The sequence below is a fragment of the Lissotriton helveticus genome, chromosome 7, assembly GCF_964261635.1.
Source record: "Lissotriton helveticus chromosome 7, aLisHel1.1, whole genome shotgun sequence".
NCBI lineage: Eukaryota > Metazoa > Chordata > Amphibia > Caudata > Salamandridae > Lissotriton > Lissotriton helveticus.
Window position 1 is genome coordinate 479,351,148 of NC_136068.1, and position 27,281 is coordinate 479,378,428.

General features: G+C 53.1%; 1 protein-coding gene across 1 annotated transcript in view; it reads right to left on the reverse strand.

Annotated features, from left to right (window-relative positions):
* Window positions 1-26,878, reverse strand: part of TRIM72 (tripartite motif containing 72) — a 123,402-nt gene extending 96,524 nt beyond the window's left edge. The window contains exon 1 of the mRNA XM_078652454.1: window positions 26,756-26,878. The gene's annotated coding sequence lies outside the window, so the exon portion shown is untranslated. The remainder of the gene's footprint in view (window positions 1-26,755) is intronic.
* Between the last annotated feature and the right edge of the window lie 403 nt (window positions 26,879-27,281).

Genomic DNA, 27,281 nt, shown 5'->3' on the forward strand with positions numbered 1-27,281 from the left:
CACCCCGGGGCTTTCAGAAAGATGTGGCGGGGGGCTCACGGCCCCCGCAGCCCCGGGGACCGTCACCCATGGGTATTTAATTAATTTGGAATGCAGGGGCACACTGCCCCCCGCAGCCCCGGGGACCACCCTGTGGCACGTTTTATGTTGAGGAATTAATTCCTCTTCAATCCTGAGAGTCCCTGGGGGCCAACTAGCCCACCAGGTACCTCCAATAAGCGCCGGGGAGCTGCGTTGCAGAGTGTTGTAAAAAGGGGCGTGGCTCTAAACACCTCTCTGCAACACAGCTCTCTGACGCATACTGGAGGTACTTGGTGGGCTAGTTGGCCTCTAGGGACCCTCAGGATTGAGAAGGAATTAATTTTCCAACTTAAAACGCACCACAGGGCGTGTTTGCAGATATGTCACCTCAGGCCCGCCCCCTTCCTTTACCATTGTGCAAACGCGCCCTGTGGTGTGTTTTAAGTTGAGGAATTAATTCCTCTTCAATCATGAGGGTCCCTGGGGGCCAACTAGCCCACCAGGTACCTCCAGTATGCACCAGGGAGCTGCGTTGTAGAGAGGTGTTCAGAGGCCATGCCCCCTTTTTACAAATCTCTGCAACGCAGCTCTGTGGCGCTTACTGGTGGTACCTACAGGGCTAGTATGACCCTAGGGACCCTCAGGATTCAAGGGGACTTAAACTCCCAACTTAAAACGGACACAGGGCGAGTTTACACAGGGGTGAAGGGAGAGGACGGGGCCTAAAGTGACGTGTGCAAATATGCCCTGTGGCGTGTTTTAAATTGAGGAAATTATTCCCAATCAATCCTGAGAGCCCCTGGGACCAACTAGCCCACCAGGTGCTTCCAATAAGCGCCATTGTGCTGCTTTGCAGGGAGGTGGTCCAGGCGGTACCCCTTTTTACACCTCTCTGCAATGGTGCTTACTGGACGTACCTAGTGGGCTAATTTGCACCTAGGGACCCTCCGGATTCAAGGGGAGTTAATCTTGCAACTTAAAATGGCCACAGGGCGAGCTTACACAGTGGGTTAGGGAGGGGACGGGGCCTGAAGTGACGTGCGCAAAAACGCCCTATGGTGCATTTTATGTTGGGGAAATAATTCCCCTTCAATCCTGAGGGCCCATGGGAGCCAACTAGTCCGCCAGGTGCTTCCAGTAAGCGCCACTGTGCTGCGTTGCAGAGAGGTGGTCCAGGCCGTGCCATTTTCTCCGCAACGCAGCTCTGTGGTGCTAACTAAAGATACCTGATGGGCTAGTTGTATCTAAAGGACACTCAGGATTCAAGGAGACTTTATCCCCCAAATTAAAATGGCCACAGGGCGTGTTCCACACGTCAGCTCAGCCACACCCTCCCTTCACCAGTGTGCAAACGCGCCCTGTGGAGCGTTTTAAGAGGTAGTTTTAACCCCCCTGCCCTATTATATAGTAGGGACTTACAGAGGAGGTCATGCTAATAACAGGGGTACCCCAACGCATAGTGTTCCCTAGTGTATGTAGGTGTTTTAACTGTATTCTAGGTGTGTTTTAGTATAGCACTGGCTCTAGGACTGGTTAGTCAGAGTCAGTTACCACAGTACCCATCTGAAAAAGTTGAGGGTACAGGATGATTTTGGCAACAGGCCTCTTTCTGCTCCTCTGTTTGTTCTTTCTGCATATCTTCCTTCTTCCTGCACTTTTCTTCGTCTTTGAGGACTTCTGTTGCTTCTTTCTGCATTTCTTTTTCTGTGTGTTTTTTCTTCTTTCTTCACATGTCCTACCTCAATAGGCATAGTTAGAAACTAGCAATTAAAAAAGCTTTGAAATTCACTTAAAAAACCATAGGTTTCAGTTACGTTAAAGTTAGAAATTAGCATTTAAAAAACCTTTGAAATTCACTGAAAAAACCATAGGTTTCAGCACGTTATAGTTAGGAATTAGCATTTAAAAAACCTTAGAAATTTACTGAAAAAACCATAGGTTTCAGGGGCGTTATAGTTAGCTGGACATTTCACTCGTACAAAACCATTAAAATTCCCCCGTTATAGTTAGTTCAGCTAACTATAACTTGCGCGCCCGCAATGCACTGCTGATGATGTCACATATTACATCACTCATGACATGGTCAGTGACATCACTCATGTCATCACTGATGACATCTCAAATGACAAGTACCCTCCACTTTTTACTTTTTTGTAAATTTTATATGGATATTAGGAAAATATATCTCTGTCCAATTTTTAAGGTTAATAGCCTGTTCTCCTATAAAATTGCTTTTAATTATTTAAGGAACTTGGAAAAAATGACAGTCTGTTATGGAGTGATTTGTGACAATACAGTTGGCAATGAAACAAAGGAATGATTTAACTTACTTAGAAAAACTGAATTATGAATTAATGTAAGCATATCTGTATTATGAACCTGTATATTTTTTAGAATCATGTTAAAATTGTGTTTTTAGTATTATGTTTGGATAAAACTTAGATTTTGAATATAAATGAAATATTGTATTTTATAGTATGCTTTTATGGACATTTTGGATGATCCGAATAAAGCTTGATTTGATTTCATTTGACTGCCATATAGGTGGGAAACAGGACTGCCTAACAAGCTGTCGGTGGTACAGCACCCTGAATCACGATGTGACTGCCTTTACAGCGGTCGCGAAGTGTATATTTAGTATTGGTGCTGCAGGCTGCAGCACAACATTTTCATGAAAAGGTGGGAAGGAACATTGTAGTCCCTGTCATGGCCGACAATTTTTTGGAGATACAAGGCCCTCCGACGGACCGGGGGCGTGGCTTGAGCGCCACCGAGTATGGACGCGTGTATTTATCCTGAATCCGAGACTCTCCTGGCGGTGTCTGCAGTCCCGTGGGGTGCCCCGGAGCTGAGAGGCACCCGACCAGTCTCCCAACGTGATAGGACGGTCCCGGCTGCAGCGGGGGGAAACGAAAGGCGAGACTCCGCCTGGAGCGACCGGCCATCTTGTCTGCGACCTGGTGCGGCCTTTACATCCCCAGACTAAAGTTGCGGAGAGGCCGCCGGGCACACGAGAATCCAGGGGATGGCGGACCGCGACACCGGAGCGGGGAGCGGGCGCTGCCTGCACCTTCAACGAGTCCCCCGAGTGCCGCGACCTCGGCGGTGACCTAGCGACAGTGGGAGGTCGGCTCGGCGGAGCGCTGTTTGGCGGGCCTGGCCGACGGCATCGCGACCTGGGACGGACCCCTTGCCCCTGGCCCAGCGTGGCTGGGCAGAGACCGGAGGTGTCGGCGACCTGATGGAGACCTGACCCGGCGTTGGCCCTCGCCCGGAGAGGGGCTGCCGGTGAGACCGAGTGGCACAGGACAGCTAGCGACCCCCCGGGAGGGGCCCGGACAGGAGCGGGCTGAGGAAGGCGTCAAGAGGCGGTGTGGAGCGCGTCCGGAGGCTGGGGACGCCTTGCCGGAGGGTGATTTTTCCCGACGCAAAGAGGGTGGTGTTCCTGTGCTGCGGGCCACTTTTCGGAACGAGAGCCCGGATCAGGGACTGGCAGGAGTGGCGGCAGGGGTGGTCCTAGACCTTGCAAGGGGCCACCTCAGAAGATTGGGGGGACCGGCTGTGGATCGGTGGGCCCTGGAGGAGCACCGGCGGCGAGATCTGGGTGGCGCCCACATTGCGGGACCTTGGGTAGCGGCCGCCATCTCGCGCATCCACAACTTGTAACATGGTGAACCGGTGAAGAGGGTGGTTTCGGACTGCAGAGGACCTCCCCGGGTGAGGGGCCATGGTGGTACCGGGGTCTGGCATTGGGGATTTGGTGCCCAGCTGGACGGTGGAGGAGGGGGCAGGCACCAAGGTCAGAGCTGGCAGCGTGGTGGGCGAGGCAAGTGGAGCACTGGCACTGGCTTCTCTGACTGCTGTTGCGGACAGGTGGACTGGCCCGGCCTCATAGCACTGCCCTCCTGGGACCTGTTTGGGGCGGACACGGAACGTCACTGAGTGCAGCTGCAGCGTGACTGGGTCGCCCCGGTTGAGAGACGGCGGCGGTTGCGGGAGGAGTACATCCGATGACCTGGGTGCGACTGAGGGGTCCAGTGGTTACCGCGACGAGGACTGCTGGCATTTAGAACGCCCCGGACGAGTGGTTGGAGGAGTCGTTCTTTGGCCGTCCGCCCCACGGCACAAGCTAGAAGGGACTGGTGCAGGCACCCCTACGTCTGGGGAGGAACCCTTGAGGTGCTGGGCCTTACTATCGGCGCTGGGGCTCTGTTCTGGGCCTAGGTCATGGGAAACCACGCAAGGTGCCAGGGACGGCGACAGCAGAACAGGGTGAGGACTTACCTGGCAGTCAGGAGCAGAACCCAACCGAGAACCCGAATGCTGGGCTACAACAACAGATGGCCCAGATCCTCAAAGGCGATCTCAGACACGATAGAAGCTCTGCATCAGGATATCGCGCGGGTGTCTCCGAGCCTGGGACTGCTCAAAGCGGATCACGACAAGCTGACTGATCGCGTGAAGGGAACGGAACTGGTGCTGGAGAAGCTGGAGCCGGCCCAGAGGGCGACGGACACCGCGGTGGATGACCTTCAGCGCAGAGTGCGGCTACTGGAAAAGAGGGCGGAGGATGCGGAAGGGCGCAACAGGCGCAATAACATTCGGGTGGTGGGTCTGCCCGAAAAAGTCGAAGGGAGCGATATGGTGTCGTACCTGGAAGCCTGGTTGCGAGATGTGGTTGCCCTGGAGGGCCTAACACACTTTTATACTCTGGAAAGGGCACATAGAGTCCCAGCTCGACCGCCGGCACCAGGCCGCCCACCTCGTCCCGTGGTTGCGCGCCTGCTGCATATCAGGGACCGAGATCTCCTACTGCGACAGGCCCGGACGTCCGGCCCATATCAGGTGGACAACGCCTCTGTTTCTCTTTATCCTGACTACTCCCAGGAGGTGCAACGGAACCATTTATCATTCCTAGCTGTCAAAAAGGCACTCCGCGTGGAGAGCGTGCAGTACTCCCTTTTGTTCCCGGCGCCCCTGAAGGTGATGGTTGACGGAGTGGCGACCTTCTGCGACACGTCGGAAGAGGCCTGGCAGTGGCTGGAACGCTACCGTGCGGGCACGGATGGGGCCGGCACATGGGAAAAGGCAGGGGAGGAACGGCTGAAACACCGAAGGGGGAAACATCCTTTACAACGCAACTTTTACCACGCAGTGCCTTTACGACGCAACTTTTACAACGCAAACCATAACAACGCATTGCGCTGGGGGGCACTCTAGGATAGGGAATAAGTTTAATTTACTATCCAACACCTTCCCTAGTGTCCACGGGGACTGGAGTTGGAATAGTAAATTAAACTATTCACTATCCAGCACCCCAAAGCGCTATGCGTCGTAAAGGTTTGCGTTGTAAAAACCGCGTTGTAAAGGCATGCGATGTAAAAGCATACGTTGTAATGTCATACATCCCCCCCGAAGGAGTCATCGCAACCGGAAATGCACACTGGACAGGCGACCTCCGTCGGCCTCGCAGACAGAGCTGGAGAGACAAGCTGCGTTGCAAGCGGTGTCCATCATTTCTGGCGCAGGGGCTGCGGATCCACTGGCGGACTCAGACTCGCAGCATGGCTCGGATGAAGGGGGGTCCGGGGTCTCTGAGGGAGGACACGGAGGTCCGCCACAGGTCACCCCGGGAACTGCTGATGACCTCATCGATGCATGACTCTGCTGGACTTCGTACGGTTTACAGTAAGGGGGGTTGATGGTGCGGCTGCATGAAACGCCGGGGGCGGTGGCTGGAGAGTTATGGGGTGGGCGGGATGCTTGCCATACTCCTGAGACGGGGGGCTCAAGGGGGGGCTCCCTGTGGGAGGGGGGCGCATAGGGGGCGGGACACTGCCGGGGCGAGACGGCTCTCTTGCACGAGGTCTGACCGTTATGCTGAAGTGGAGTGATCGCTGTCTGGCTTGGTTGGTGTAGGGTCACCTCCTCTACCTCACATAACTTGTGAGTCTCTGGTTTCTACCAGAGTTTCCCCGACAACGGGGTTTAGGTTTGGATGGGTAACGATTGTTTGGCGCCTGTTCTGGGGCAGGGTGGGATGAGGGTTTGTTTGGGAGGTTTTGGGTTCTGGGGGTTTGTCAGTGTGCCCGTGCGGATGTGGGGGGGAAAGCGCAGTTGCATGCCTGCTTATGGCGACCCGACTTGAACTAAAGTGTATCACCTGGAATGTGCGAGGGCTGAACTCCATGAGGAAGTGATATAAAGTGCATGCCTATTTAGTCCGTAGAGGGATCCAGGTGGCCTTCCTACAGGAAACGCACCTTATACAGGCTGAAGGGTGGGCGCTGCAGCGGAGATGGAGGGGGCAGCTATTTTATACCACTTATTCCGCTTTTGCCTGGGGGACTTTGATCTGGGTGCGTGCGGGGGTTCCCTTTCAGCCCATGACCACGTCTGTGGATTCGGAAGGTAGATATGTGGCAGTGATCGGTCGCCTAGATGGCCGTGATGTTACGTTTTGCAGCATCTATGCTCCGAATTTGGAGTAGGCCGACTTCTTCTCAAGGCTATCGGGGAGGTTGGTGCCCTTCATGGTAGGTGTTCATGGGCGGGGACTTCAACTCCGTCACGGATGTGGAGCTGGACCGGTCTCATCCGCCATTGGCCCAGTCAGTGGTGTGAAGAACGGCCAAGGAGCGGCGGAAGTGGCAGGAGGAGTGGGGTCTTGTGGATGCGTGGCGGACGCATCACCCCGCTGACAGGGACTTATGTACGCCAGGGGCCCAGGAGCTCACACGCCACAGCGAGTATGTGGCGAAAATGATCTCAGATCACAACCCTTGTATGGTCATGGTCACGGTCCTCTGGTCACGCCAGCGTCCGGCGATCCCCACGTGGCGACTGAACACAATGGCGCTGGAGGATCTGGTATTTCGCGCGGAGGTCGGGGTGGGCATTGAACAATACTTTAGGGAAAACTCGGGAACGGCGACAACCAGGGCTCATGAATGGGATGCCTTCAAGGCGGTGGTGCGGGGCCTGTGCATTTCGACCACTGCAGGGGCACGCCGGACTCTGTTGTGCGACATAGAACGGGAGGAGGCTTCCCTGCGCCGGGCGGAGAAAGATAGCCACAGATCCGCGGATGGAAAGGAGATGGTACTGGAGGCACGGGAGCAGGTGGCCACGCAGGTTGGGCGGCTTCGCTGCTTCGACTATAGAGCATACATGGCCCGTGCGCATGCAGAGAGGGATAGGGTGGGCACACTGCTGGCCTGGTTGGCCAACCCGGCTGTTAGGGGAACGCCGATACTGTCGTTGGCTCTGCCAGATGGGGGATTGGTATACACACAGAAAGAGGTCAATGACCAATTCTTGGCATATTATACCTCGCTGTATCAGAGGCGGCTGACGGAGCAGCCCGAAGGATTAGCCGCTTTCCTGTAGGAGGCGCACTTACCACGATTGGAGTCGGAGCAGGGAGATGGGCTGGGTGCCGCTATCACGTTGGGCGAGATCAGGGTGGTGGTTAAGCATATGGCCAGGGGGAAGACGCCGGGGGTGGATGGCCTCCCGGTGGAATTTTATGCGGCGTACATCGATGTCCTTGTGCCACAGTTGCACATGGTGTATGCAGAGGCATGGGAATTGGGCAAGTTGCCACCATCCGCCATGGAGGCGATTATAGTGCCACTACTAAAGAAAGACGGGACACCCACATCTGTGAAGGCGTACCGCCCACTCTCCATGCTCACGGTAGATTACAAGGTGTTGAGTAGGATCTTGGCCACCAGGCTTTCGGTGCATATGAGAACGCTCGTGCACCCTGATCAATCGGGCTTTATAACGACCCGGAACACTGCAACGTGCATACGACGGCTGATACGAATTATGGGGGGGAGCGGGGAGGATTTGTCTGGAACGGCGGTGCTGTCGGTAGATATCGAGAAGGCGTTTGACAGTGTGGAGTGGCCATACTTGTTCCAAGTGCTGCGGGGCTTTGGTTTGGGAGATAACTTCCTGCGTTGGACCCAGCTGCTGTATAGCTACGCCACGGCTATGGTTCGTACGGGGCGCTCCATATCGGTGGCATACCAGGTGGAGAGGGGTACCCTTCAGGGCTGCTCGCTATCACCCCTACTATTTGCCTCCCAGCTGTCCAGCCCTCCCCGACCCCTACTTAATGGCGGCCACTGCGGGGACAGGCGAGCAAGACCACTGACTCATTGTCAGTGAAATTGCTCTCCCACCCTCGCAGCTCCACCATTAAGTGAGGTGCCCCTGCCCCTGCACTCTTGAGTGTTGGTGATCGAGGCCCTCCTCCACCCGCAGGTTTCCCTGCGCCTCATCCCTGGTGGTCCAGTGGACCTCTGTCTCCTTTCTTTCTTTCTGCTCCTTCACTCGTTTTTCTCCCCTTTCTATCTTTCACCTTTCTGCACCTCTGTTCTTTTGCGCCTTATTTCTGCCCATTTCCCTTTCTCTCCCTCTGCTCCTTCACTCGTTTTCACTCGTTTTTTCCCCCTTTCTATCTTTCACCTTTCTGCACCTCTGCTCTTTTGTGCCTTATTCTTGCCCATTTTCCCTTTCTCTCCCTCTGCTCCTTCTCTCGTTTTCACTCGTTTTTTTACATTTTCTATCTTTCACCTTTCTGCTCTTTTCTGCATCTCTGCTCTTTTGTGCCTTATTTCTGCCTATTTTCCCTTTTTTCTTTATCCCTTCTTTCCTCCCTTTACCTTTCCCCGCCGCTGCTGCCCCCGCGGCCCCTCCCCCCCCAGCACGACCGGCCCAATCCAGCTCCCCTCCCCGCTCCCGCCTCCCAGCTGTCCAGCCCTCCCCGACCCCTACTTAATGGCGGCCACTGCGGGGACAGGCGAGCAAGACCACTGACTCATTGTCAGTGAAATTGCTCTCCCACCCTCGCAGCTCCACCATTAAGTGAGGTGCCCCTGCCCCTGCACTCTTGAGTGTTGGTGATCGAGGCCCTCCTCCACCCGCAGGTTTCCCTGCGCCTCATCCCTGGTGGTCCAGTGGACCTCTGTCTCCTTTCTTTCTTTTTGCTCCTTCACTCGTTTTTCTCCCCTTTCTATCTTTCACCTTTCTGCACCTCTGTTCTTTTGCGCCTTATTTCTGCCCATTTCCCTTTCTCTCCCTCTGCTCCTTCACTCGTTTTCACTCGTTTTTTCCCCCTTTCTATCTTTCACCTTTCTGCACCTCTGCTCTTTTGTGCCTTATTCTTGCCCATTTTCCCTTTCTCTCCCTCTGCTCCTTCTCTCGTTTTCACTCGTTTTTTTACACTTTCTATCATTCACCTTTCTGCTCTTTTCTGCATCTCTGCTCTTTTGTGCCTTATTTCTGCCTATGTTCCCTTTTTTCTTTATCCCTTCTTTCCTCCCTTTACCTTTCCCCGCCGCTGCTGCCCCCGCGGCCCCCCCCCCCCAGCACGACCGGCCCAATCCAGCTCCCCTCCCCGCTCCCGCCTCCCAGCTGTCCAGCCCTCCCCGACCCCTACTTAATGGCGGCCACTGCGGGGACAGGCGAGCAAGACCACTGACTCATTGTCAGTGAAATTGCTCTCCCACCCTCGCAGCTCCACCATTAAGTGAGGTGCCCCTGCCCCTGCACTCTTGAGTGTTGGTGATCGAGGCCCTCCTCCACCCACAGGTTTCCCTGCGCCTCATCCCTGGTGGTCCAGTGGACCTCTGTCTCCTTTCTTTCTTTCTGCTCCTTCACTCGTTTTTCTCCCCTTTCTATCTTTCACCTTTCTGCACCTCTGTTCTTTTGCGCCTTATTTCTGCCCATTTCCCTTTCTCTCCCTCTGCTCCTTCACTCGTTTTCACTCGTTTTTTTTCCCCTTTCTATCTTTCACCTTTCTGCACCTCTGCTCTTTTGTGCCTTATTCTTGCCCATTTTCCCTTTCTCTCCCTCTGCTCCTTCTCTCGTTTTCACTCGTTTTTTTACACTTTCTATCATTCACCTTTCTGCTCTTTTCTGCATCACTGCTCTTTTGTGCCTTATTTCTGCCTATTTTCCCTTTTTTCTTTATCCCTTCTTTCCTCCCTTTACCTTTCCCCGCCGCTGCTGCCCCCGCGGCCCCTCCCCCCCCAGCACGACCGGCCCAATCCAGCTCCCCTCCCCGTTCCCGCCTCCCAGCTGTCCAGCCCTCCCCGACCCCTACTTAATGGCGGCCACTGCGGGGACAGGCGAGCAAGACCACTGACTCATTGTCAGTGAAATTGCTCTCCCACCCTCGCAGCTCCACCATTAAGTGAGGTGCCCCTGCCCCTGCACTCTTGAGTGTTGGTGATCGAGGCCCTCCTCCACCCGCAGGTTTCCCTGCGCCTCATCCCTGGTGGTCCAGTGGACCTCTGTCTCCTTTCTTTCTTTCTGCTCCTTCACTCGTTTTTCTCCCCTTTCTATCTTTCACCTTTCTGCACCTCTGTTCTTTTGCGCCTTATTTCTGCCCATTTCCCTTTCTCTCCCTCTGCTCCTTCACTCGTTTTCACTCATTTTTTTTCCCCTTTCTACCTTTCACCTTTCTGCACCTCTGCTCTTTTGTGCCTTATTCTTGCCCATTTTCCCTTTCTCTCCCTCTGCTCCTTCTCTCGTTTTCACTCGTTTTTTTACACTTTCTATCATTCACCTTTCTGCTCTTTTCTGCATCTCTGCTCTTTTGTGCCTTATTTCTGCCTATGTTCCCTTTTTTCTTTATCCCTTCTTTCCTCCCTTTACCTTTCCCCGCCGCTGCTGCCCCCGCGGCCCCCCCCCCCCCCAGCACGACCGGCCCAATCCAGCTCCCCTCCCCGCTTCCGCCTCCCAGCTGTCCAGCCCTCCCCGACCCCTACTTAATGGCGGCCACTGCGGGGACAGGCGAGCAAGACCACTGACTCATTGTCAGTGAAATTGCTCTCCCACCCTCGCAGCTCCACCATTAAGTGAGGTGCCCCTGCCCCTGCACTCTTGAGTGTTGGTGATCGAGGCCCTCCTCCACCCACAGGTTTCCCTGCGCCTCATCCCTGGTGGTCCAGTGGACCTCTGTCTCCTTTCTTTCTTTCTGCTCCTTCACTCGTTTTTCTCCCCTTTCTATCTTTCACCTTTCTGCACCTCTGTTCTTTTGCGCCTTATTTCTGCCCATTTCCCTTTCTCTCCCTCTGCTCCTTCACTCGTTTTCACTCGTTTTTTTCCCCTTTCTATCTTTCACCTTTCTGCACCTCTGCTCTTTTGTGCCTTATTCTTGCCCATTTTCCCTTTCTCTCCCTCTGCTCCTTCTCTCGTTTTCACTCGTTTTTTTACACTTTCTATCATTCACCTTTCTGCTCTTTTCTGCATCACTGCTCTTTTGTGCCTTATTTCTGCCTATTTTCCCTTTTTTCTTTATCCCTTCTTTCCTCCCTTTACCTTTCCCCGCCGCTGCTGCCCCCGCGGCCCCTCCCCCCCCAGCACGACCGGCCCAATCCAGCTCCCCTCCCCGTTCCCGCCTCCCAGCTGTCCAGCCCTCCCCGACCCCTACTTAATGGCGGCCACTGCGGGGACAGGCGAGCAAGACCACTGACTCATTGTCAGTGAAATTGCTCTCCCACCCTCGCAGCTCCACCATTAAGTGAGGTGCCCCTGCCCCTGCACTCTTGAGTGTTGGTGATCGAGGCCCTCCTCCACCCGCAGGTTTCCCTGCGCCTCATCCCTGGTGGTCCAGTGGACCTCTGTCTCCTTTCTTTCTTTCTGCTCCTTCACTCGTTTTTCTCCCCTTTCTATCTTTCACCTTTCTGCACCTCTGTTCTTTTGCGCCTTATTTCTGCCCATTTCCCTTTCTCTCCCTCTGCTCCTTCACTCGTTTTCACTCATTTTTTTTCCCCTTTCTACCTTTCACCTTTCTGCACCTCTGCTCTTTTGTGCCTTATTCTTGCCCATTTTCCCTTTCTCTCCCTCTGCTCCTTCTCTCGTTTTCACTCGTTTTTTTACACTTTCTATCATTCACCTTTCTGCTCTTTTCTGCATCTCTGCTCTTTTGTGCCTTATTTCTGCCTATGTTCCCTTTTTTCTTTATCCCTTCTTTCCTCCCTTTACCTTTCCCCGCCGCTGCTGCCCCCGCGGCCCCCCCCCCCCCAGCACGACCGGCCCAATCCAGCTCCCCTCCCCGCTCCCGCCTCCCAGCTGTCCAGCCCTCCCCGACCCCTACTTAATGGCGGCCACTGCGGGGACAGGCGAGCAAGACCACTGACTCATTGTCAGTGAAATTGCTCTCCCACCCTCGCAGCTCCACCATTAAGTGAGGTGCCCCTGCCCCTGCACTCTTGAGTGTTGGTGATCGAGGCCCTCCTCCACCCACAGGTTTCCCTGCGCCTCATCCCTGGTGGTCCAGTGGACCTCTGTCTCCTTTCTTTCTTTCTGCTCCTTCACTCGTTTTTCTCCCCTTTCTATCTTTCACCTTTCTGCACCTCTGTTCTTTTGCGCCTTATTTCTGCCCATTTCCCTTTCTCTCCCTCTGCTCCTTCACTCGTTTTCACTCGTTTTTTTTCCCCTTTCTATCTTTCACCTTTCTGCACCTCTGCTCTTTTGTGCCTTATTCTTGCCCATTTTCCCTTTCTCTCCCTCTGCTCCTTCTCTCGTTTTCACTCGTTTTTTTACACTTTCTATCATTCACCTTTCTGCTCTTTTCTGCATCACTGCTCTTTTGTGCCTTATTTCTGCCTATTTTCCCTTTTTTCTTTATCCCTTCTTTCCTCCCTTTACCTTTCCCCGCCGCTGCTGCCCCCGCGGCCCCTCCCCCCCCAGCACGACCGGCCCAATCCAGCTCCCCTCCCCGTTCCCGCCTCCCAGCTGTCCAGCCCTCCCCGACCCCTACTTAATGGCGGCCACTGCGGGGACAGGCGAGCAAGACCACTGACTCATTGTCAGTGAAATTGCTCTCCCACCCTCGCAGCTCCACCATTAAGTGAGGTGCCCCTGCCCCTGCACTCTTGAGTGTTGGTGATCGAGGCCCTCCTCCACCCGCAGGTTTCCCTGCGCCTCATCCCTGGTGGTCCAGTGGACCTCTGTCTCCTTTCTTTCTTTCTGCTCCTTCACTCGTTTTTCTCCCCTTTCTATCTTTCACCTTTCTGCACCTCTGTTCTTTTGCGCCTTATTTCTGCCCATTTCCCTTTCTCTCCCTCTGCTCCTTCACTCGTTTTCACTCGTTTTTTTTCCCCTTTCTACCTTTCACCTTTCTGCACCTCTGCTCTTTTGTGCCTTATTCTTGCCCATTTTCCCTTTCTCTCCCTCTGCTCCTTCTCTCGTTTTCACTCGTTTTTTTACACTTTCTATCATTCACCTTTCTGCTCTTTTCTGCATCTCTGCTCTTTTGTGCCTTATTTCTGCCTATTTTCCCTTTTTTCTTTATCCCTTCTTTCCTCCCTTTACCTTTCCCCGCCGCTGCTGCCCCCGCGGCCCCTCCCCCCCCAGCACGACCGGCCCAATCCAGCTCCCCTCCCCGTTCCCGCCTCCCAGTTGTCCAGCCCTCCCCGACCCCTACTTAATGGCGGCCACTGCGGGGACAGGCGAGCAAGACCACTGACTCATTGTCAGTGAAATTGCTCTCCCACCCTCGCAGCTCCACCATTAAGTGAGGTGCCCCTGCCCCTGCACTCTTGAGTGTTGGCGATCGAGGCCCTCCTCCACCCGCAGGTTTCCCTGCGCCTCATCCCTGGTGGTCCAGTGGACCTCTGTCTCCTTTCTTTCTTTCTGCTCCTTCACTCGTTTTTCTCCCCTTTCTATCTTTCACCTTTCTGCACCTCTGTTCTTTTGCGCCTTATTTCTGCCCATTTCCCTTTCTCTCCCTCTGCTCCTTCACTCGTTTTCACTCGTTTTTTTCCCCTTTCTACCTTTCACCTTTCTGCACCTCTGCTCTTTTGTGCCTTATTCTTGCCCATTTTCCCTTTCTCTCCCTCTGCTCCTTCTCTCGTTTTCACTCGTTTTTTTACACTTTCTATCATTCACCTTTCTGCTCTTTTCTGCATCTCTGCTCTTTTGTGCCTTATTTCTGCCTATTTTCCCTTTTTTCTTTATCCCTTCTTTCCTCCCTTTACCTTTCCCCGCCGCTGCTGCCCCCGCGGCCCCTCCCCCCCCAGCACGACCGGCCCAATCCAGCTCCCCTCCCCGTTCCCGCCTCCCAGTTGTCCAGCCCTCCCCGACCCCTACTTAATGGCGGCCACTGCGGGGACAGGCGAGCAAGACCACTGACTCATTGTCAGTGAAATTGCTCTCCCACCCTCGCAGCTCCACCATTAAGTGAGGTGCCCCTGCCCCTGCACTCTTGAGTGTTGGCGATCGAGGCCCTCCTCCACCCGCAGGTTTCCCTGCGCCTCATCCCTGGTGGTCCAGTGGACCTCTGTCTCCTTTCTTTCTTTCTGCTCCTTCACTCGTTTTTCTCCCCTTTCTATCTTTCACCTTTCTGCACCTCTGTTCTTTTGCGCCTTATTTCTGCCCATTTCCCTTTCTCTCCCTCTGCTCCTTCACTCGTTTTCACTCGTTTTTTTCCCCTTTCTACCTTTCACCTTTCTGCACCTCTGCTCTTTTGTGCCTTATTCTTGCCCATTTTCCCTTTCTCTCCCTCTGCTCCTTCTCTCGTTTTCACTCGTTTTTTTACACTTTCTATCATTCACCTTTCTGCTCTTTTCTGCATCTCTGCTCTTTTGTGCCTTATTTCTGCCTATTTTCCCTTTTTTCTTTATCCCTTCTTTCCTCCCTTTACCTTTCCCCGCCGCTGCTGCCCCTGCGGCCCCTCCCCCCCCAGCACGACCGGCCCAATCCAGCTCCCCTCCCCGTTCCCGCCTCCCAGTTGTCCAGCCCTCCCCGACCCCTACTTAATGGCGGCCACTGCGGGGACAGGCGAGCAAGACCACTGACTCATTGTCAGTGAAATTGCTCTCCCACCCTCGCAGCTCCACCATTAAGTGAGGTGCCCCTGCCCCTGCACTCTTGAGTGTTGGCGATCGAGGCCCTCCTCCACCCGCAGGTTTCCCTGCGCCTCATCCCTGGTGGTCCAGTGGACCTCTGTCTCCTTTCTTTCTTTCTGCTCCTTCACTCGTTTTTCTCCCCTTTCTATCTTTCACCTTTCTGCACCTCTGTTCTTTTGCGCCTTATTTCTGCCCATTTCCCTTTCTCTCCCTCTGCTCCTTCACTCGTTTTCACTCGTTTTTTTTCCCCTTTCTATCTTTCACCTTTCTGCACCTCTGCTCTTTTGTGCCTTATTCTTGCCCATTTTCCCTTTCTCTCCCTCTGCTCCTTCTCTCGTTTTCACTCGTTTTTTTACACTTTCTATCATTCACCTTTCTGCTCTTTTCTGCATCTCTGCTCTTTTGTGCCTTATTTCTGCCTATTTTCCCTTTTTTCTTTATCCCTTCTTTCCTCCCTTTACCTTTCCCCGCCGCTGCTGCCCCCGCGGCCCCTCCCCCCCCAGCACGACCGGCCCAATCCAGCTCCCCTCCCCGCTCCCGCCTCCCAGCTGTCCAGCCCTCCCCGACCCCTACTTAATGGCGGCCACTACGCGGCCGCTGTGCGGCCGCGGGCTGCGCGCGCGCCGCTGGTGCACCGAAGGCGCATCAAAGGCAAGCACGTCTGCGCCCGTCTGCGACCCGTCCGCGACCGGCACCAGGAACCCTGGACCTCCGCCCCGCCAACGCTACGAGCCAGCAGCACTCCACGCACTCAACCCAGGCTGCAACAACAACTGCAAGCTAGCATCACCAGCCGACACCCATGGACCCTTCAGCTGTCACCGCTGCCGGCACACCTGCAGCACCGCCAAGAACACGGATCCAGCACAACCCGCCCACAAGAACACAACCGAACTGAAGACCCTGCAATGCATCCTCCTCAACGTCCGATCCCTCCACAAACACGCCACAGAAATCTGGGACCTCCTCGACAGCACAACCCCAGACGTAGCATTCTTCACCGAAACCTGGACCAACACCACCTCGGGACCGGACATCGCCATCGCCATCCCCCAAGGATACAAGATCTCCAGGAAGGACCGCCCCATCCACCCAGGAGGAGGAATCGCCATCATCCACAAATCCAGCCTCCGCCTGAGCACACTCCCTGACGAGTCCACAGAACTGATGGAACACCTTCACTTCAAGATACTGGCCAGCCCCACCGCCGCCCTTCGAGGAACCCTCATCTACCGACCCCCTGGACCCCGCGGACCCTTCGCCAACTCCATCACGGACATTATCTCCCCGCAGGCCATCGCATCCACCAACTACACCCTGCTGGGAGACCTCAACTTCCACCTCGACAATCAACTGGACCCCAACACCACATCCCTCCTGGACAACCTCCACAACATTGGACTCCGCCAGATCGTGACCGAGCCCACGCACTCAGCAGGACACACCCTCGACCCCCTCTTCACTACAGGAAACTCCATCACCTTCAGCCACACCACCGAACTCCCATGGACCGACCATCGTTGTGTCCACTTCACCTTCAGAACACCCACCATCCACAGACACCAGCACCTGCTTCCACAAAGAAACTGGACCAAAATCACCGATGACCAGCTCACCTCCTCACTCAACAACTCCACCCCAACCATCGCGGAAAATGACGACCCCAACACCGCAGCCCGAACTCTGCATAGATGGATCTCGGACAGCACCAACACCATAGCCCCCCTCAAGAAAAACAACAATACCCGTGCCAAGAAAGCCAGATGGTTTACCACCGAACTTCGAGAGTCCAGGCGCACATGCCGCCGCCTCGAAAAGGCCTGGAGAAACACCAAATCCACAGAAGCCCACAACAACTTCAGAGCCGCCACCAACGCCCACCATCAACTCATCAGAGAAACGAGGAAAAAAGCGATTGAAGACAGAATCTCCACCCACGCACACAACAGCAAGGAACTCTTCAGCATCATCAAGGAGTTCGCCCAACCCACCAGCGAGTCTACCGACATCCCTCCCTCACAAGACCTCTGCGACAAACTCAGCATCTTTTTCCACCACAAAATCAAGAGCATCTACGACAACTTCGACGAAGACAACCAACACACTGAACCCTCACCAACCACCCCCGACACCCGGAAACCAGCGATTGATGACTGGACAGCCCTCACCACCGAAGACACACTGAAGACAATGAAGTCAATCCACTCAGGGGCCCCCACGGACCCCTGCCCCCACCACATCTTCAACAGAGCCGCCAACACCATCGCACCCATGCTCCGCCAAACCATCAACCGCTCCCTGGCGACCGCCTCATTCCCCAACGACTGGAAACACGCCGAGGTCAACCCCCTCCTAAAGAAACCCTCAGCGGACCCCACCGACCTCAAAAACTACAGACCCATCTCCCTGCTCCCGTTCCCAGCGAAAGTCATCGAGAAAGCCATCAACAGCCAACTCGCCACATTCATTGAAGAACACAACATCCTCGACTCCTCCCAATCCGGCTTCAGAAAAAACCACAGTACGGAAACCGCCCTCCTTGCCGCAACAGACGACATCCGCACCTTACTGGACAAAGGAGAAACAGTAGCCCTCATCCTCCTCGACCTATCAGCGGCGTTTGACACAGTCTCCCACCGCACCCTAATACGCAGACTCTACGATGCAGGAATCCAGGACAAGGCCCTCGACTGGATCTGCTCCTTCCTCTCCAGCAGGACGCAGCGGGTCAGACTCCCCCCTTTCCTCTCGGACCCCACACCTATCACCTGCGGAGTCCCCCAGGGCTCCTCCCTCAGCCCGACGCTCTTCAACGTCTACATGGCTCCACTTGCCCCCATCGTCAGAACCTACGGACTCAACATCGTGTCATATGCAGACGACACCCAGCTCATCCTCTCCCTATCCAACGAGCCCAACACCGCCAGACGCAACTTTCGAGAAGGCATGGAAGCCGTCGCCAAATGGATGAAAAACAGCTGCCTACAACTAAACACCAACAAAACAGAAGTACTCATCATGGGCCCAAACCCCGACGCCTGGAGTGACACCTGGTGGCCCACCGCCCTCGGAAACCCGCCAACCCCCACAGACCACGCACGCAACCTGGGAATCATCCTGGACTCCGAGCTCAAAATGGACCGCCAGATCAACTCTGTCTCATCTTCCTGCTTCCACACCCTCCGCCTCCTTCGTAAGACCTTCAAATGGATCCCCCTCGAACACCGAAAGACAGTCACTCACGCCCTGGTCACCAGCAGACTCGACTACGGCAACGCACTCTACGCCGGAATAAACAAAAACCTCATCCGCAAGCTACAGAACATCCAGAACGCTGCCGCAAGACTGGTCCTCAACCTGCCAAAACACTGCCACATCTCCCAGCACCTGCGCACACTCCACTGGCTCCCCGTTGAGGCGAGAATCACCTTTAAGATGCTCACCCACGCACACAAGGCCCTCCACGGCACCGGACCAGCATACCTGAACAGCCGACTCAAATTCCATGCACCCCAAAGGACCCTACGATCAGCCCAGCTTTCCTACGCTGTGGTCCCCCGCACCAGAAAGACCAGATCGGGAGGCCGCTCCTTCTCCTTCCTCGCGGCCAAAGCATGGAACGCCCTTCCGCTCCACCTCAGACAGACAACATCGCTCCCCATCTTCGCAAGAAACCTCAAAACCTGGCTCTTCGACAGACCCCCTCCTTGATGGAATGGAACCTGCACCCCCCCAAACTCCCCCCACCCCTAGCGCCTTGAGACCCTTACGGGTGAGTAGTCGCGCTTTAACAAACTCCTGATTGATTGATTGACTTTAGCGATCGAGCCATTGGCAGCATATGCACGCCGAGGACGGCATTATGAGGGGATACAGCTACGTGGTGAGACGCATTTTATTTCCCTGTATGCGGACGACCTCTTGTTGTATTTGGCTGACGCGGAAGGAGCGGTGTTGGGGGTTTGAGCCCTCCTGCGGGAGTTTGGCTGGCTATCGGGGTTGCGGGTTAATTGGATTAAGACCTGCCTGTTTCCCTTGGCACTAGGCGACCCGTGTCCTCTGGAGCTGGAGGATCTGCGATGGGAATCAGAGTGTCTGCCGTACCTGGGAGTTCGCGTCTACCATGCCCACTCTGATCTTTTGGAAGGTAACGTAGGTGGTGCATTAAGGGGCATTAGAGGTAGTATGGGATTTTGGCGGACCCTCCCGTTGTCGGTAGCGGGGAAGATAGCGCTCCTAAAGATGGTGGTCTTACCGCGGTTACTGTATTTTTTCCGCACTCTGCCGGTGTGGATACCGACGTCCTTTTTCAGGATGCTGCGGTCACTGGTGATAGGGTTTATTTGGGGTTCGGGCAGAAGGCGAGTAGCGTTGGCCACTTTGCTGCGGCCGCGGGAGGATGGGGGATGGCGGTCCCGGATTTCGAATGGTACTATTTGGCGGTGCACCTGCAGTGGCTTACACAGGCGGTGGCGTGTGAGTTCCGGGGCCCGGACGGACCGCAGGACAGGGTTATCCCCCGCTGTGTGCTGTCCTTCATAGTGCTGCAGCAAAAACTGAGGCTGGATCAACTAACTCTTGAGGAACGCACCCTCCGACAATGCTGGTTGCGCAGCCAGAAGCGGGCGGGCATTTCCGCCCCGTATGCCCCTGAGATTCCTTTAGGCATGTGCACTGCCATGCCACATGGCGGAGACTGGTCGGCGCTGGCGGGTTGGGAAGAGTGCGGACTCCACGTGATCGGAGATCTGTATAGGGATGGCGTCCTGTTGCCTTTCCAGGAGCTGCAGAGTACCTGGGACCTCCCGAAGGGAGATTTTTTGCTGCATGCGGCACTGGTGTCGGGAATCCAGAAACAGTGGAGGCTGGGACTGATGGAGCCCCCCACATTGTTGGGCTGTCAGTATGTCACGATGGCTGCAGGCACATTCAAGGCCATCACCTGTTTATACAGGAGATTGGCAACGGAAGGGCTCCCGCCCCTGGAAAGACTGAAGAATAAATGGGAGGAGGATCTTGGTAAACCTATCCCGGAGACGACGTGGCCACAACTTGTGCGGAGGGCCTGGAAGGGCACGCGCAACGCTCGGTTTCAACTAGTCCAATATTACACGCTTCATAGAGCCTATTTAACGCCGGGTAAGATTCAGCGAATCTTCAGAGGGACTCATTCGATGTGCCCCCGCTGTAATGCGGAGGGCGCAGATTTTGGACATATGTTTTGGTCCTGCACGGGGTTGGGATCCTACTGGACGGAAGTGGTGGAGTGCCTGAACCGGGTCACGGAACGCCAGATCGAGGTGGGGATGGGGGTGTGGCTACTGCTCTGGTTCCCTCATACGCCCGCCACAAAAATTACTAGCAAGTTCTTTAATTTGGGGTTGGTCATGGCGAAAAGGGAGCTCACCATGCATTGGAAGTCGAGAACGGGTCCTAGCTTTCGGAGATGGCGGGGGAGTTTCTTGACTTGGGCGAACGCTGAGGGGACACTCAGGCTACAGCTGGCCAGGCGCACCTCTAATGACAGGGCGTTAGACGCAGCGAGAGCGTGGGGCGCGCTAGTGGTGGAGCTTCAATCATCAACGACGGTAGGTGAGGAGGATGGGGGGAGGTACTGGCAACCCGGGGATTGGAGGGGGGCAGGGGGGACACGGAGGAGCGCGCAGGGACGGAGACACTCTAGACACATGCCGGAGTAGGCACACACGCCCGGGGTTGAGTAGTGCAGTGGTCCCGGAGTAGGGGTACAGGGCACACCTGATTAGCCACATGGAACCATCACCTTCCCACAGCGGACGTGGCTAGGCACATATCTTGGTTGGAGTTCGGCGCCTGAATGCACGAGGGTACTGATTTTTTCCCTGGGGGGGCTTAAGAGGGCACACTGACATGGGGAGGGGGAGGGGGTGGGATAGGGGAGGATGGGGTTGGATACTCCTGTGTAGCACTCCACGGATTGGGCCAGTGAAGCGAAGGCCTGGATTGAACTGTGAGGTGGCTGATGCGGCGACTGTAGAACCTTAGCACAAGGTGACTTTAGGAGGGCTACGGGGGTTGTTGAAGGGTTTGCTTAGTTCACTGGGACGCTATGCACTGCAGGGTTCGGTATCCTATGCGTGCCATCATTTATTGCTTTCCAGCCGTAAGACTGTCCTATTTCGGCTGGCATAGGACCATAGATGCTTACGCTTCATGAAGCTGAATTCTGTTATGAGCGGGGGGGGGGGGAAGAGGGGCTCGGAAGGAGGGGGGAAAATGCCATGCTGTATTTGCTATGATATTCTGATGTTGCTTTGTGGCTCAATAAAGTTTGTTTAAAAAAAAAAAAGGCCCTCCGACGGACCGACGGGCTCCTTGAGCCCGTCGGATCTGTGGCGGTCGGTCTCTTTGACCGCCAACCATCCCCTCGCCATCCTAAAGCGGCGGGCGGTAATCCGTATTGCAATGGTGGTGGGACCACCACCAACGGGATGTCGGTGGCGGTCCTACCATCATCGTAATCAGGCCCTTAGTGTGTGGATGTAAAATGACATGATGCCATCACTCACAGTGTGGTTACCCACTGGTTGAAGTGGGGAAAATGTATGCATTTTAAGTGCTGTTCTCTGTCAATGGGGGCTGAAAAGGTAAGGAAACTGGAGGACTCCATTAGTAAGGTGATCTTTGTTTTGACACATTCTAATAATCTGTCTAAATTGGGAGTGCATTGGACCACTGCTCTCCCAATTGAATATGCTCTGCTTATGTCCTTTTTGTTAGGTTATGAAAACCTTTTAGTACAACCAGACAGGGCCGGACTGGCTGTAGCGGGCACCGGGTATTTCCCTGGTGAGCCGGAGGGGTGGGTCCGGTTTTGGGCCTGTGGGGGCCGTTCTTGCTCACGTTAGAGCCGGTTTTGCAGCAATGCATCAATTTTGGCCCCTGCTCCCAGAGCGGGTCAGGCAGGGACATCCCCTTCTCCACCTGCCCACCCCGACCCCCTGCTCCAAGGGCAGTTCGTGGAGCAATCAATCCGGGCTAGTTGAGGTTCCCAGTCCGACCCTGCACCCAGATGCGGTAGAGACAATTTATTCAGTCTCTTTACAGAAACAGTATCTTCCAAAGAATTTTTTATATTCTCCTCCCACAAAGCATGGAGCTCAGCAGGCACTGATGCTGCATTGGCCCTGACACACCGACATAAAGGGATAAGAAATAAAGCAACAACACTCCAAAATTCAAGCAGCCAACTGATTGCTGAATGAGCAGAAGCCTTTCTCACCCGAATAAGGGCACTATGCACATTTAATACTTGTTTCTCCACCCACGTATTTCTAAGAGGCACCGTGCATCTAGTCTACACCCAATAACATGACACAACAAGGAAAGAGAAACATTAAAACAACAAGCATTTGCATTGCAATAGGTCTCGCTTTTAGGCGAGTTTGAGCTATTGACATTGCAAATGACAATGGCTTTTATTTTTGTTTTTATTTTTAAAACATAAATAAAAGGCATTGTCATTTACAATGCCATTAGCTTAAACTCATGTAAATGCGAGACCTATTGCATTGCAAATGCTTGTCTTTTCTGGAAGCGCTCCTGTTGGAAAGGCGCACTGTGGTTGCTATATACCGCCAGTGCTCTCCAAATATAAAGGAGGAGATGTAGAGGTGTCACCCTTGGGACTAGGAAACCAGGGCCTAATCCAAGCCTTGGCTCAACAAATTGTGATTTTAAGGAGATGGCTTAGAGTCTCCCTGTGTCTGAAAAGAAAAGGAGTAAGGTCATTAGGACAAGATCCTGCTATTTAAAATGTCTTCTAACATGTCTCTGTGCATAGTTATTACTGGTTTTCTGGTTCTGTTTAATGTGTGGCGGTCTCAAGAAAATGATGTTTGGGTTCAGCGTTCTTAAACCTTACACATGAATGCCAGATAAACTGCAAATACCTTTAACTACCAAAGCAGGAGGATGTCTTTGAAAAGCAAGAAGGGCTTCAACAAAGGATCCGTATGTATTTATGTTCTGCAGGTTTTTTTTGGAAACAGCAATAGAAAAGCTGAGTGGGGCTGTGATGCGGGGGGCATATCCCCATGGACGGAATGATCTTAAAAATGTTCAATATGCTTAAACGTGAGAAGATGTTGCTTAATGCACAGACAACCATGAACGTACTCTCCCGGGGCTGGTTTTCGCCTGGTGTTCACGCTCATGTAGTTTGGATACGCCAAGACTAGCCAGTATATTAAGGCTGGTGTCATGGACTCTATGTTCGCTTATCTTTGGAGAGATCAGCCAACACCCTCTAAAAATACTTGCACGTAGCCTAGTCAGAAGCAGCAACCCGTGCCACAGCCTGCCTTGGAGGCACCCTGCTGTGCAGTTTTCGGAAACCACAAATGCAGAGGCATGGAGAGTATGTTTTTTTTTGGAGGCCATAGCTTTTATCGATAACATTGCTCTCTTAACTGAATCCCATGCCGGTGTCACAGTATCAGCAATGGCCACATGGCTCATTTCAAAATAAAGACAAGCATTTGCAATGCAATCAGTCCGATTGCATTGCACATGCTTAAGTTTAAAATTGAGCGTGGTGCCGCTTGAAGGACACCGCATTCGTTTTTTTCTTTTTTAACTTTAACACTGAGCGCGGTGTCCTTGAAGCAGGCACTGCGCTCAGTGTTAAAGTTAAGAATTATATAAATAAACGGAGAACGGTGTCCTTCAATCGGCGCCGCACTCAGTTTTAGAGTAAAAAAAAAACAAAACAGAGCCCGGTATCCCTGAAGTTGCCGCCGCGAAAATATAAATAAATAAAGTATATGCTGTGTCCTTAGTGGGCACCGCGCTCATTAAAATTTTTTTTAAATACAATTTAGAGGGCGTAGCCGCTGTAAAACAAGAACAGAGGCTCACAGCGCACCTCTGGACAGCAAGCCATACGCACCGCAGCTGGCCAGTGATAGGGCTGCTGACCATCTGAAAGAAAATAGTTCTCACGAGTATACAATGCCGAACATGTAATGCCGCAAGTAAAACATCCAGTCCCGGTGGGTGGGGCTAAAAGTGGACAGGACGGTAACAAGGAGGGACTAATAAGCTCCTTTTCAATCACGAGCCATCGTTTAGCATGGAGGATGATGCCAGCGAATGAAAAAGATGGGCGGGGCTTCAAGTCTGCCTCTGAAGGCTTCTGAAACAGTATTGACTCCAAAAAGCCCTTGCATGGCGAGAGCGGCGCATGCGCGCTGCTAACGCTAGTCGAGACCTAAAAACCAGCAGGCATAGTGAAAGGAAGGAGAGTGAGAATAAATTCCTCGCAGAATCCAAGACTCTGACGTCTCTTCCTCGGCAAGCCAAGTCAAAATGGTGGGTCAGTGCTCTGATACCTATCTTACCTTTGGCATGGCAAGCCATATCAAGCAGGCACACATTTTCCCCAGCTGTTAATTACAAACTGTAATTCTTTTTACCTTCTCCCAACTTCCAATTAGCGTCACACAATCTAGATAAGTAGTGATGCTGAGATTAGAACCCGGCTCCAGGGCCAGCCTTTTACCCACTCCTGAGCCTGTCCACTAGACCAAATGTGAATTTAATCAATAACGCATCATCTTAACCACTGAACCATATCTCAGCCCACTCACAAGATATCTAATTTTACCATTAATCCACATTTGACCCATATCACTGCGACTCACATCAAATTAAAAAATAAACCACTTCTTCTCACAAAAATAGGTAACAGGTCACAAACGCAGCTAATCACTACAGCTTGACTAGTAGTTTAAGGAAGTATCGAATTACTGGAGAAACCGGTGTACCTATTCAGAGGCACCAAAATATGGAATCAGTGCATAGCTCATTTTGGTTTTCACATAAGAGTCACTCACAAAACACGAGATTTGACCTACTGCATTGTACATGCATACCACATTATTTGTATCTATGTGAAATTGTGATACATGCTAATGCTGTGGGAAATTGTGGTTCTGTACTATAAATGTAAACACAATAAGTGGAATTATAAAAATAAATAAATAATCAATTACAGATTGGTTTTTTCTTTCCTACATCTTACAGGCAGTAGGCGTGCTGTCACGTGACACGGGTAACCTACCGTCCATTTGTTAATGCATTGTGGGGTGACAATAATTGGAATCACAGCATGGGCTGACTAGGCCCTTCAAGACAATGAGAAGCAATGTAGCTTGGGCCTTGCAAACTGAGAATAAAATGTATCCTGTGTGAGGAGCAGGAGCACAACCCCCATTGTGCTGAGAGCGCCCCCTCTACCCATGTCCTGCTGACTTGAAGTTCTTAAATATTGGAATGACACTCTGGAGGCCATTTACTGTTTGATAAGGCTGCCTTTAAATGCCCATGCTTTCCGTGCCCCCTCAGCCCTGCCCTCTGCGCCTGATCTAGGCCTCTGCAAGGTAACCATTAGCAAGGGATAGCAAAGGATGCAAAAGCCAAATGGGCAGATGGGATGCCCTGCAGACGCAGACAGCAACAATAGCCAGAGATACAAGCTTGCCACACTGTAACTACCAGTGCAAGGCAATGAGAGACAAACAATATGTGAGAGATTTTGCTTTTCAGAGTAATGTAATGTAATGTAATGTAAACTCACACTTATATAGCGCTACTACCACTCCAAGGAGCATCTTGGCGCTCCTTGGCGTAAAAAAAATATATATGAAAAAGTGAAAAAATATTAGTAGTGGTTTGACCCATTCATGATACCAGGCATGGAATATTGCATTCTGGTTCTATCAGCCATTTTAGTCCCTGCAGATGATATCTATAGGGCACTATTATTTCACACAAAGCATAGTAGTAGCCGAAGTTGCTGCACTGCATTGGGTGAAAGGAAGAGGGCAGGACAGCGACATGTCCACAAACATAGGGTGCTCCAGCTCTCTTTCCAGGTGCTGTGCACAAATGCTCTAATTTGCACCAACACCCACCTTTGCACCATGCAAAGGTGTGGACATGTTCTCTGAGATAGATTTTGCACTGGCAGTGCAAGCCACAATGCTTAGACTGAGTTAAAACGTTTCCCACATTGGAATGTGTGCTGTGCAGTGCAGCAGACATGCGAAGTTTGAAAAGTTTGGAGGAATACAAACGTTTCGACTATATTGCGCCTTCCTCAAGGCAGCATATTTTTGGTTGTACACCCTGTTTACCAATGTTATTAGACATGGCTTTGGAGACAACTCTCCCACCCCCGCCCCTCACTCCCTCTCCTCCCCCAAAGCTTGGGTCCAGTTGCAAGCCTGATGAGGAGCACATACTCACACGAACACTTTCCTCAACTGTGTGGTATTTAAGTGGCCCATTCAGAACAGATCCAACTTCCATGCAACGTTTAAAAAACATGTCGGCCAATTTACCTCGGTCCCCACACCACTCACTGTTGGCTCTCTTCCTAAGGGGTTTCCGTGTTTTGCTGGCAAACCTTAATATGTACTCAATCTTTTGCAGGTTGGCGAAGAGTTCACCAGGAACTTAAACGCATGGCATAACCCCAGCACCCTTGGCCACAGTCCTGTCGAAAACCTTCTCTAATTTACCCAAGTGTGAGAGATTCGGTCACCCCATAGCCAGTGTCTCTTAGACTTGAAGAGTCTTATATGAGAGGTCAAGATATCGGGGAAAAAGCCCTTTGGGTCTGGGCGAGGTACAGGCATGCTCGACCTGGCCCCCCATTGCTTCTTCTACCCCAACCCTACCGACCTCTCAGAGGAACAGGCTGCCCTAACCACGGAGCCCACTATGGAAAACGGGTGTAATTTGTAGTGCTTCAATACGCACGTTGGTCCTCTAACCGCTACACATATTCCACCCTGTTAAAACAATGACATTAATCTGACCTGAAAGTGTGGAGGCCGCTCCCGCTCTGAGGCTGAGGTCTCAGCAGTCTGCTTCGAGATGGGGACTGAGGGTCCGCACGAGGAATCTCAGCGCCGCCCTCGCGCCCCCACCTCCCACTTAACACCTGCGGCCTATTTCTGTCGAGGGCACGGCTGGCACTACGCCTGTGGCAGCTGAGAGAAGGGGGAGGGGAAAGACGAAGAGAGCAAGAGATGACAGCACGAGTGGATGGACAGCCGTGGGGTGAATAAAAAGTGGAGAGGAAAATAAGAATTTGTATATAGCCGCTTGATACATACTTTTTTTGCAGTTTAGATTCACTGTTTATAATTGATGTTACAATTACCGATCGAACTTGGGGGCAGGCGCAGGCTCCTGAGGCTGAGGTTGGAAACATTATGGCTATTTATTTGAGTCACTGTTACTCTCTCTTGGGTAACAAAGGGAGAATAAAGTTGGGGTGGCGAAAGCAAGTGTTCACGCGAGTGCGCAGAGTACAGGGAAGCAAGGGGATAGGGGGTGGGT